Here is a 13,461-nt window from a genome sequence, read left to right as displayed (position 1 = left end):
TCATTTCTGGAATCTGTTCACCCATAGCCAGTGTTGGGTAAGTTACTTTAAATTAGTAACTTAGTTACATTACTAGTTACTTCTCTAAAAAAGTAACTCAGTTACTTCAAGTTACTCGTTACTTTCAAAGTAACTAGTTACTAGGGAAAGTAACTTTGGTTTTACTCAGAATTCTCTTGTTAATGTGTTGCTTCCGTAACTGGATACCCAGCCAGACTGCCAGTCTTCTAGCTTGCTTACTTGCCACAAGTGCACTGTGCCACCTAGCAACAGAAAGGAAAAAATAATGTGCACATTTCCACGAGAGAAATCCCACGCCTGGACCGTCGTTGACCGCCGCCATGATTCTAGCCTACTTTTTACATCCAACACAAAAACTGCAGTCGTGGTGCTTTTGATTGTACTCAGAACTCAGAAATTCTGCCTTCTGAATAGGAAGATGTAGGTAATACCAGACTGCAGATGAGCTGCATGCAGAGCTGGACTGGGACAAAAAAATCGTCCCGGGCATTTTGACTAGAGACCAGCCCACCATTATAGGAAAAATCATAAAGCCTTTGAATGAAAATAAACACTGTTGTGACAGTGATGTACACTGTTCTGATGGTATATATGTATCAATCTATTAATTGTTTGTTGCAAGACTCAGATAATTATTTTTTTTAAAAGCGAGACATTTTAAATGAGAATAATAAAGAAAAGTATTTCCTTGTCCCCCCCTTTCCCTGTTAATGCCCTACCTGGCCCCCTGGCAACACTTTGCTAGACCCGCCCCTGCACAGTTACCAGCTGTCAGCTACTTAGAAAAGGATCCTGGTGTTATTTGTCTCTCAGAAACAGTTCATAACTTCTCTTCAACTCATTCATGTCACCTAAAAGGTAAACCTGTTTCTCCATCACCTGTTCAGCTCTGATGATTCAGTAAGGACATCTCCTGGTTTCATCTGCATGTTTCCTTCTCACCAGATAACCAAATCGATATCATGACCAGCAGCTTTACAGCTGTGGCTCCAGCAAACATCAGCTGATACTAGAAATTAATATTAAATAAATTCTAACAACAGCTGATCAAGCTTAAACGTGCTGCTGTTGTTTAACGCGACATCCGCTGGTTTCCTCTTTCTGGCGCAAAGTGGGCGATAAATAAACAAGAGAGAAAAGCCGATCAGCTGATCATTGATCAGTTTCGTGATTGAAGTAGAAACGGGAGAGGAGAGAATGAGAGAAGAAGAGGCAGCTGTGCAGCTCCAGCTTTGTGTCTTTTTCATTGTAGCTGAAGCTGTGTTCCTTTTCACCTCAGTACGAAACGCGTAATATTTTCTCTGAATACCAGACGATTCTGTTTTTTACGGGACGGTTGGTAACTCTAATAATTAACTGTATGAACAAAATAAAGTTCAACATCAGTAACATAGCACCCACCCAGCTGTATAGAAACTCCGTCATGCTAGCTAGCACGCAGTACGAAAATGTCAGCATACCGAAAATAAACTCCACCTAAACTTGGTTTATATCTGACTCCGATAGACTGCAGGTCATAACTTCTTACCTGAAGTTCAGTTCACCTGACACGCGGACCGGCGGCCGCTTCGGGTCTCTCCTCTTGCCTCCCTTTTCCTTCATCCACCTGCTGGCCTCCACCACTTGCTAATGTTATTGAATCTGTGGAAGCTCCGCGATAGCCACCACACGAAGTAACGAGTAACGAGCCTATCTAAATCCCAGTAACGAGTAACGCGTTCCTGGTTTTGGCATAATAACTAGTTACCGTGCTCGTTACCACAATAATAACGTAGTTACTGTAACGCGTTACTTAATAACGCGTTAGTCCCAACACTGCCCATAGCTGACCTACAGGATGCACTGCTGGTTAACTTTAAATCTGAATGTCTTTGTGGGTGATTCGGCCTCACGCAACCTGTAATATGATATTTAATCTGATACTCAGGTTTTTCCTTTTTTCCCTTTGTATAAGGATAATTATTGTTACTGAATGACATATTTTTATGTATGCATTTGTCCATGTATACACAACAGTGATTGTAATAATGAAAATCAGGAATATATTGGCAACCAGAATGGTGCAACGGTAAACCCACGGGCAGTGGAGACATAACATAACACACAATCCAGACTGAGAAACAGGCAGCAATAATGAGGAAAACCACCAAGATTAGTGAGAAAGGACTTAAAACTAGCATGACTGCTATGAAGATGATCAAAGAGAGAGACTCAGAGTTGTTGAGGTGTCTTTCTTCAATTCCTGCAAGAACATTGTGTTTAAGTAAACAATCCTAGGTTAGGTAAATTGAGTAGACTGAGAGTAGATTTACATTATATTTCAATAAAAATGCTTTTCGTAACATGTTTGTTTGGTGGTGGTGGTGGCCTGGGACTTTTTCTAATGTGAAATATGTGCTGTGACCAGAGATGGGCAGTAACGCATTAACGCGTTACTATAAAACAATTACTTTTTTTCAAGTAACGAGTAAACCAAGGGATTACCATTGCAAAAAAGTAATTTGATTATTGTTACTTTTCCATAAGCACGCTGTGTTACTGTGTTACTAAACCATGATTTTGTTTGTTAGAGTGTCTCATGACAATGACATAGCCCACAATGTCCGTGGCAGCAACAGACGTGTGTAGATCAACAATGGATAATATGGAGTGTGGGAGAGAGTGTGGGAGAGAGTGCGGCCATGCAGCGTTTAAAGCTTGGAAGTACTGACATTACTTTGAGTTTGATTTCATGAAAAGATGCTGGAATATGCAGAAAATGATGAACAAATTTCTTCCAGTCAAAGATTGTTGCATATAATTAAATTTTTGCTTGATGCAATGTGCATAAAGTTAAAAGATTAAAACTAATAAAACAAGTTTTAAAAACAGACTTTTTCATTTGATTCTATTTTATATGATGGATTATGCAGAAAAAATAGAATTGGGCTGAAAGATCTATTGCTTTATTACGTATTCAGGTTTTAAAAAGTAAATAAGTTTTTAAAAAGTAAATAAGTAATAAAGTAACTAATTACTTTTGAAAATGAGTAATCTGTAAAGTAACAGGATTACTTTCTTGGAGAAGTAATCAGTAATTAGTAACTAATTTCTTTTTTCAAGTAACTTGACCAACCCTGGCTGTGGCTCCAAAAGGTTGGGAATCACTGTATTAGGATATGTTAGGCAAGAAAAAATGCACACACACGCACAAGTACAATAGAAGTCCCAAAAGGTTGATTCTGTTCATGCACAATGACTGAAATTAGCACTACTGAATGAAATGGGCTGGGAGGTCAGTTCTTTGATCATTAATATCCAAATTCTCATGACCATTGATCAACAACTACTGGTCAAAGTCCAGTGATCAAAGACCATTGATCAAATCAATGATGTGGATGTACACATCCTGGACAGGGAGAGGGAGATCTCTCTCTGAGGGATGGAGATAGATAGCAGGAAAGATAAGGGAGAGGAAGAGGGAGAAGATGTGACCGCCTCCGTCAAGAGCTGGGAGAGAAGACAAGCAACGTTTGCTTTAAGAGTGTTGATTGAGAAATATAGAGAATGATAGGTAGGGTTGCATTGTGTTGTTTTGGATCTAGAGAAAGCAGATGATAGGGTCCCAAGAGAGGAACTGTGGTACTGCATGAAAGAACAGGAGTGGAAGGGAAGTATGTATATGTGTAGAATTTTTTTTAATCTTCTCTATAAGTAATAAAAAATAAATAAATAATTATTTGCAAAAGAAATAAGTGACAGAATGACTGATTGACAATCAGTTTCCACCAGTGCTATAGAACAATGTCATAGAAAGAAGTAAGATAATGTAACACCAGTAAACAAAGAGTCTTTTAATGATGTGCTAAGTACATCTTGAATGTGTATAATCTGTATATCGTGCATTTTCAGTGTGTAGAGCATGCAGCCAGTTACTCAGCAGTTAGCACAGTGACCACAGCGGAAAAGGTACCAGTTTGTGTACTCTCGTACTTCCGCAGGTTTTACCAACACACATGAACTTCAAAAGTCATGCGCTTGTTGTATTTGGTGCAACCTGTTTTTTCTTCACAGTTTCCAACCACAATGGAAATTAAATCACACCAGAAACTTACATACTTTTTTTTTGGCTGTGGTTTGATGGCTAAGTAGTGATGTTTGAGTGGATTCACAAAGCACAAACATGGTTGCTTTTTTGCACACAGGTCTCACTCTCAACTGAGGATGAGCTGGCAACTTCAGGTACCCCAGAAACATCATCCACTTAGAGTTCTGCATCCACCTATGCAGATACATCTGCCTTGAGCCTTTCAAATTCTGATGTACAAAGTAGTGACATGGGCAAGCTCTTGAATCGGGGATCCAGTAGGGTGGCTTTAAAGTAATGACCCAAGGAGTCAACAAAGACAGCCTTGAAGCGCTGAGCCAACTGAGACTGCAATGTGGTCACCAAGTGCCTCTGGAAGAGCCTGTACATCCACATCCACCTTTAAGTTTGTTAATGCAGTCTTGAGAGCCTGCACACAAGGGATAACAGAAGACAGAGAAGCCACATCCTCACACAGGGTGCGTGTTGCCTCCTCAAATGGTTGTAGTATTTTCACAGTGGCCTGCACTAGTTCCCATTGATGGTGTGACATTACACCTCCCAGATCCATCTCTGCACTCATGGTAGTCAGTGGTCGTCTGCTGGTCATCATGCTGCTGGAGCATGTGGAAGGAGGAATTCCACCTGGTTGACACATCATGCACCAAAGTGTTCTTGGAAAGGCCAAGCTCTTCCTGGATTTTGTGAAGTTTGTTCACAGCTTTGTTTGATTTGTGTACAAACCCAGGGATCTTGCGAGCAATCAATATCACATTGGTCACTCCCCGGCACTCTTTTAGACCAGCTGTTACCGCTATTTGTAAGGTGTGAGACATACAACTAATGTGCACCACAGCCATTGGTGTAACCGTGTTAATGGTATTATCTGTGACAAAATACTCAACAGAAAATTTCGCTCCAACACTATCTTTGTCATTGTTTCACAGCGGCCTGGAGGTGAGGTAGAATGTTGGCTGCTGTGTGATCTTCATTAAGGACCTCCATCTTGAGAAGTGATGTCACATGTTTATCTTCATCTATTCCTTGGGGACTCTGTTTGCATTCTATCCAGTGGCCATTGAGAGAAAGATATGCATTTGTGGAAAAGTTGCTCATCCAGATCTCAGACGTGCAGTGCACAAATTTCTCTTCAATTTTTGAGAGAACTTCTTTTACTTTTGTTTTCGCTTCTTGGTAAAGTTGTGGTATAACTGTGTGAGAGAAATGTCAACAAGATGGTAGTTGATATCGAGGTGCAACCACATTGAGAGGTTTGCAAAAACCTTTATTCTCCACTACTGAGTAGGGCATCACATCAAGGCAAATCATTTCTCCCACTGTGTTTGTTATTTGCTTTGCAGTGAAGTGGATGGGTGGATAAGCCTTTTTGCATCAAATGCAGCTAATATAGGTGATGGAAACTGACTTGCAGGGGCAGAACATGGCTGTGATGTTGAATTGGTGCTTGTGGGGGGGTTGGCAGACAGTACCAGGAGAGGATGCTTTAAGTGCATGTGATTATGCATAGCAGATGTTGACAGATGTTTGATATCTGCCTCTGCTGATTTGAATTTTGCACAAATTACATATCACTTTGGTTTTATCTGCAGGACTGACCGTAAAATGCTTCCACACAGAACTTGAGCAAGTTTTTTAGGGCCGGTGGAGGACCAAGAGATGGCTCAGCAGAAGCCACACTCATTTCTATTTGGTTGAATAGGTTAAATAGCCTATAACCTACCTCTTGCTGTCTGCAAAAGACAGAGTAACTTAAACGTACCAAATATCGCCCACAAGTGCATACAATTCAACACAGCTACACAAGCATTGTTTTAACCTTTTTTAACCTTTTTAACGTTACTCTGCCAGCAGCCTGTTGTCTAAAGCTAACACAGCTACGTAAACAGAGCAAACATGAGAGCACCCGACTGCAGACGTCAATAATGCAGCACAATGGAATAATCTCCCGATAAAACTCTACTTCCCGAAAGTTATAAACTCCCTCCGGAACACAGTTATGGTACAAAAATCAATTCAACAAAAACAGTGATGCAGTTCATTCTTTTTTCGCTCAGCCGAGCCCTGTCTGTTGCTGTGTGCAGCAGCCCGTGTCAGTCACCCCACGTCATTCACTCGCTCACTCATCCGGGCATGCACTGCGGTCTCATGAGGAAACGCAGCTTTTGATATAAAATTTTTCTTGTTCGTGAATATGAATATTTTTCAAATATTTGTTCGAATTAAGTATTCGTAAAACAAACAAAAAAAACAAAAACAAAAAAAACCACGTTATTTGAGCCTTTCCAAATACCGTATTCAGGTTCGCCTCCACACCTCCTATTTGTCACTTTTTTAATTTTTAAATTCATTGTAAGTTCCAGTGTGAAAGATTAACAAACATATTTCACACTCAAATCAAATATCCACCCACTGCACAAGTTTCTGTCAAAGTCTCTGCTGCTGATCTTCAATGACAAAACATTTTATTACATTACATCATTGTTGTGAGAAACTGTTTTGGCTGAAGTGTTTCTTTGTTGCTGAAAATGGCATGTAGAGAACCAAAACAAAGCTGTGAGAAGATAAACAGAAATCCTTAAAAGAAAATTTTTAATGTGCTACAAAGTGAGGCGAATATAAGATGAGTGGGGAAGAGGGAAATTTGGAACAACACTGGCCTTGAGGCAGAATTTTGGTCCTAACAGCACTCAGCAGGTGCAAGCATGAATGGATGACCGATTAAAATGGTGGAAGACTAAAAAACTGGAGGCTATCATGAGGTCACTGACCATATGACCTCTGCTACACAGTTTCAAACAGATCCCTTTAAGAGCAGCCTATATTTGAAGGCAACAATGCATCTGTGATGGAAAAACATCAGGGGGTAGTGGACAGCCGTCAAATCCACAAACACTTCAGCAAAGTTTGGAGGTTTGGAGTTCTCTTGTGCTAGCTCGTGTGCACCCTAAACAGTTGAAAACTATTTACTTTATTTTAAAATGTGGCTCTGGCAAATGAAGCAGATTTATAATATCTCTTTGGATTTTTTAGCTCTCCATTTATAAGCTCTCCAATTTTTGAGGCTGGAATTTGCAGGTTTATTTGTGTATTTGTGTTAAGTTGGTGAATAACTCTAAAGAAGCAACTCACTTGAAATGCAGAAGAATTTTGTTTTATACTGTACATCCAGGACAAGTCCAGGATCAGCAATATGGACACTGTAATGATGCGTTGATGACTACAAGAAATTAAAAACAGTTGTTGCGACCCTTTAACTTTCTATAATGTCAAAAGTATTCACTCACCCATCCAAATCGTTGAATTCAGGTGTTTCAATCACTTGTATGGCCACAGCTGAATGGGGTCAAGCAGCTAGGCATGCAGACTGCTACTAGCAACTTTTGTGCAAGAATGGGTCACTCTAGGGAGGTCAGTGAATTCCAGCATGGTATTCAATTCAATTCAATTCAATTTTATTTATATAGCGCCAAATCACAACAAAAGTCGCCTCAAGACGCTTTATATTGTACAGTAGATCACACAATAATAAATACAGAGAAAAACCCAACAATCATATGACCCCTTATGAGCAAGCACTTTGGCGACAGTGGGAAGGAAAAACTCCCTTTTAACAGGAAGAAACCTCCGGCAGAACCAGGCTCAGGGAGGGGCGGCCATCTGCTGCGACCAGTTGGGGTGAGAGAAGGAAAACAGGATAAAGACATGCTGTGGAAGAGAGACAGAGATTAATAACAGATATGATTCGATGCAGAGAGGTCTATTAACACATAGTGAGTGAGAAAGGTGACTGGAAAGGAAAAACTCAATGCATCATGGGAATCCCCGGCAGCCTACGTCTATTGCAGCATAACTAAGGGAGGATTCAGGGTCACCTGGTCCAGCCCTAACTATATGCTTTAGCAAAAAGGAAAGTTTTTAGCCTAATCTTGAAAGTAGAGATAGTGTCTGTCTCCCGAATCCAAACTGGAAGCTGGTTCCACAGAAGAGGGGCCTGAAAGCTGAAGGCTCTCCCTCCCATTCTACTCTTAAATACTCTAGGAACAACAAGTAGGCCTGCAGAGCGAGAGCGAAGTGCTCTAATAGGGTGATATGGCACTACAAGGTCATTAAGATAAGATGGGGCCTGATTATTTAAGACCTTGTATGTGAGGAGCAGGATTTTGAATTCAATTCTGGATTTAACAGGAAGCCAATGAAGGGAAGCCAAAACAGGAGAAATATGCTCTCTCTTTCTAGTCCCTGTCAGTACCCTTGCTGCAGCATTTTGGATTAGCTGAAGACTTTTCAGCGAGTTTTTAGGACATCCTGATAATAAAGAATTACAGTAGTCCAGCCTGGAAGTAATAAATGTATGAACTAGTTTTTCTGTGAGGCTGACACAGTCTCAATGGAGATGGGTTTTTGGGGGGGTAGCAGGAGGAGAGAAGCTGCAGAGAGGCGTGTAAGACTGCAACTCTGCTTGTTGGTCCCAACTCTGGATAGTCATATTTTGGGGGGTTTAATAAATTTGTCTATATTTCTAGACATGAGAGCTGCTCCATCCAAAGTGGGATGGATGCCGTCTCTCCTAACAAAACCAGGTTTCCTCCAGAAGGTTTGCCAATTATCTATGAAGCCCACATCGTTTCTGGGACACCACTCAGACAGCCAGCAATTTAAGGAGAACATGCGGCTAAACATGTCCTTGTTAGATTTGTATTGTTGATTGTCATTTATGCTTAGAAATATCTACCCATATATGTTTAGAGTTTTATAATTAGGTGTAGATTGGTAGAGGTTTGATCCTTAATAGTCTGCAAACTTTGTGTGCATTCCAGAGCGCTCTGGGAGCATGGGAGAGGTCGTACCTTGTCTTATTGTTTTATGGTAGGATAAACGTGTCTATGTCTGTTTTAGTCTAAGTGCCTTCTCTTTAGATGAACTGCTGGACTTCCAGACCAGCAGGTTTAGGGAAGTCGGTTATGGGGTCACACTCTGACCCCACACATACACACACACACACACACACACACAAGGTATTCTTTGTTCTCATGTATACCTATGTAAGATGTCATATGTTAATGAACCTATGCATATTCATGTAACCACAATAAAAGAGCAGTGTTACGGGAGAGCAGACGAGAGCAACTGGGGTCAAGCGAAGGAACGGCGTTTGTCCGGTTCTCTCCCGTGCACGAGAAACATAAAGAACTTTGCCTACTCATGTCTTGCTTTGCTGTGTAATTACATTGTCTTCAACGTTCCAGCGAATAGGGTTAAGCTACAAACCTATCACTCCTGGTCTGATTGGGGAGGGGACCAGAGAAAACTACAGAGTCCTACATTGTTTTGGCAAAGTTACACACCGATTCAATATTGATTTTAGTGACCTCCGATTGGCGTAACTGGGTGTCATTACTGCCGACGTGAATTATGATTTTACTGAATTTACGTTTACCCTTAGCCAGCAGTTTTAAATTTCCTTCAATGTCGCCTGCTCTGGCCCCTGGAAGACAATTGACTATGGTTGCCGGTGTCTCTAGCTTCACATGTCTGAGAACAGAATCACCAATTACCAGAGTTTGACCCCCGGCGGGTGTGTCGCCGAGTGGGGAAAAACGGTTAGACACATGAACAGGTTGGTGGTGTACCTGGGGCTTCTGTTTAGGACTATGCTTCCTCCTCACCGTCACCCAGCCGCCCTCTTTCCCCAGCTGCTTGGGGTCTGCGGGGGAACAGCTAGCGGGTCTTCGGCTGCACCAGCTACAGGGGCCTGGCTAGCTACGGGTGAATGAAGGGTGTGAAGCTGAGTCTCCAATTCAGTAATCCTGGCCTCCAGAGCTGCAAATATGCTACATTTGTTACAGGTATCATTACTGCTAAAGGAGGCCGAGGAGTAACTAAACATCTGACACAATGAGCAGGAAAGTGCAGGAGGGACAGGTGAAGTAGCCATGGTGCTAACGAGTCGGCTACGAGCTAAGCTAAGCTAGCGAAACAGTACAGAGACAGTGAGTGAATACTTTGGCTATAAATTAGGTAGTGAGCACACAGAAAGTGTGCCTCGGATGAAGCACGTGAAGATTATACTATGAAAAAAGAATGTATTTAAAAGTTTTTAATTAATTTGCTAAGCAGATAAGCTACTCAGAAACACCACTGTGTTTTAGCAGGAACAGGAAGTGATACTCTACCACAGAGCGAGCGAACACCTGGCAATGTGGTATAAAGTCACATTTTTTTAAAACAATCTCAGAGAGTGAGAGGAATGGAGGAGAAGTGATGTGCAGAGCTGCAGAAACTACAGAAGGATAAAGTTGACGCTGAAGATAGATTAAGAAGAGAGGGGACAATCAGCAAACAATAGTATAGTTTAATGCTCAGAAAGAGGACAGCATATGCAATGTTTGCTTTACGAATGTTGATTGAGAAATACAGAGAAGGACTGGTAGAGTTGCATGATGTTGTTTTGGATCTAAATCATCGAAAGAAAATGTTTAATTTTGCAATTCCCCTTTATAGAGGGTCAGGAGTGCCAAAATAAATAAATAAATTATGTAATTAAATAATTAATTAAATGTTTCATCAATTAATCAAATTGGCATTAATTAAATACATAAGTATAAAAATAATTAAATGTCAATTAATTTGACTTAAAACATGGTTTCTCATGACATTAAAATACATGCTAAAGGGGAAGGACACTCTCACCCAGTCACAGTTTGTAGCTCTCGACCACATGCTGACAAATCCTGTTAAATCACTGTTACCTGTGTGAGACTGTCTTCATCTGAGCTGTTGTAAGAAGCAACATCTGGAAACACTTTGAACTTAAACTGAAGCTGGGTCTGTGGGGCACTGACACTGTTGGGATCATTTGTTTGGAGCGCCACTTGGTGGTCAAGCAGATAAAATACCAGTGAGATGGAGAAGAAGGAAAAACAGCGTTGTTGAGGCTTGACTTTTGCAAGACAAAATACTTAGGCCAGGTCTGATCAATAAATACAGTAATGACACAATTAATTACCTAACAAACACAGCTGCCACTTAACACACTGTATGTTAAGTTTTCAAATTAATGATTTGTTCGTAGTTTTCAGTGGACATTGTAAAATACTGTGGTTTAGGGCAGTGGTCCCCAACCTTTTCTGCACCACAGACCGGTTTACGTCCAACAATATTTTCACAGATCGGCCTTTAAGGTGTGGCGGATAAATACAACAAAATAAAACCAGTACCGGTACCAAAAAAAGAAAATTTATTCATAACACACGAGAAAAGACCCAGGAAAACTGAATTAATGATAAAAATGATAAAAAAAAAAAAATAATGATAAAAACCGATACAAACCCTGAAAACCATAAATTTCACACCCGAGCCTCAACCAAAGTCGATCTGTCAGCCGGTACCAAACGGCTCACAGACTGGTACCGTGGCTGGGGTGTTGGGGAGCACTGGATTAGGGGATGTAATGTACCTCTTATCATAAATGGCCAAATCTAATCTCATAATAATTTTTTTTAACTTAAGAAATTAATTTAATAAAGGTTCATTGTGTCATAATATTTATACAGACCAAATGCTGACATCCCCTGGCCATCAGTTACTATTAAATTTCAGTGGAAGGAAGAACTTAACACAAAATTTTGATGATGAGAAGTTTCACTGCTGACATTTTGTTTAGTAAAGCTAATAACAGGCAAACTGAACATTTTATATACAATGCAGTGTGCCAGTTCTGCTTCATCACACTACAGCATTTATCATCATATTGGAAATAAGGGTATTTTTGATGTCGGAGTCACGATTTGTAAAATTTGTTGAAACACCATTACTGATAGTCTACTTCAAAAGTGGCCTGTACTTGTGTATGTGACCTGTACAATAACCGTTAAAAATAATTCTCCGTATGCGTAAGAACTTAATAAGAAGTCAGAAATAAGAACTGAGTATTAAATCAGTACTGCCTGAAATGCAATACTGCATGGATTAAGATTAAAGGATTGTTTTCTGAGCTACAGTTACTAGACTGGGCAGCATGGTGTCGCAGTGGTTAACACTGTTGCCTCACAGCTAAGTTCGATTCCACCACCTGGCCGGGGCATTTCTGCTTTGATTTTGCATGCTGTCCTCGTATTTGCGTGGGTTCTCTCTTGGAACGCCAGCTTTAAAGTCACCTAAAAAACTTCAAGAGAAAATCTGCCGTCCAGCATCTTGTCAAGACTGGGCTCGATGCCTAGTGACAAGCTGGTGGAGCTGAGGGCCAGCTGCTCCACCTCTACAAAGTAGTTAAAGCAGATTCTGATGTACACAATTTTATCAGCTGGCATCACTGGGTATTCTTATTGTGAACAAAGCTGGACCATGCACAATGCAGTCAGACAAATACCGTTCCCCTGGCAACCACCAAACCCAGACTCCTCCATCTGCTTACCAGGTGGAGAAACGTGATTCGTCACTCCAGAGAAAACATCTCCAGTGTTCTAGAGTCCAGTGGCGACATGCTTTACACCACTTCATTTGACGCTTTGCACTGTATTTAGTGATGTAAGGTGCAGATGCAGCTGCCCAGCTGAAACTGAGACTGCAGAAAGCTGCCAACCTCTGCGCTCTATGCACCTCGGCATCTGCTAACCCCGCCCTGTGATTTTATTTGGTTTACCACTTTGTGGCTGAGTTACTGTCATTCCCAGTCACTTCCACTTTGTTATTATTCCACTAACAGCTGACTGTGGAATATTTAGTAGCAAGGAAATTTCACGACTGGACTTGTTGCACAGGTGTGATCCTATCACAGTACCATGCTGGAATTCAATTCACTCCATTTTTTCAAAAATGTTTTTTGAAGCGGTCTGCATGCCTAGCTGTTTGATTTTATACACCTCTGACCATGGAGGTGTTTGGAACACCTGAATCCAATGATTTGAATGGTTGCCTGAATACTTTTGCCAATATATGTGCAGGTATAACTTTCCTGGTTTTAAAAAAATCACTCTTTCACGATAACTCTAAAAAGGGGTGCTACTACACCTCTTTAACCTGCTCATCTAGTAATGATTTTCAAGCTGGGCAATGAAAACAAAAGCTGTTAAAAGCTAATCTTTTTTATTTCAGGTAACTTTTTGTCACTCTGGACAGAGTGCTGCTTTTTTACTGATATGAACTGCCTGCATCTTTCTAAATAGATCATAGATCATCCTGCAATTGCAATATCACAATAATTGGACTCACTTAGTAAATCTGCCCCATAGCATATAAAATGTATCTTATGTTTTACTGATGTGATCCAGTGTAACTCACTGCAGTAAAATTCCCTCCATCCATCACTTTCTCCAGCGGAACTGTACTGAGGTAAAAAAATGAATCCTGAAGAC

This window comes from Oreochromis niloticus, linkage group LG7 (assembly GCF_001858045.2).
Source record: "Oreochromis niloticus isolate F11D_XX linkage group LG7, O_niloticus_UMD_NMBU, whole genome shotgun sequence".
Taxonomy (NCBI): Eukaryota; Metazoa; Chordata; class Actinopteri; order Cichliformes; family Cichlidae; genus Oreochromis; species Oreochromis niloticus.
Note: the sequence above shows the minus strand (reverse complement) of the source record.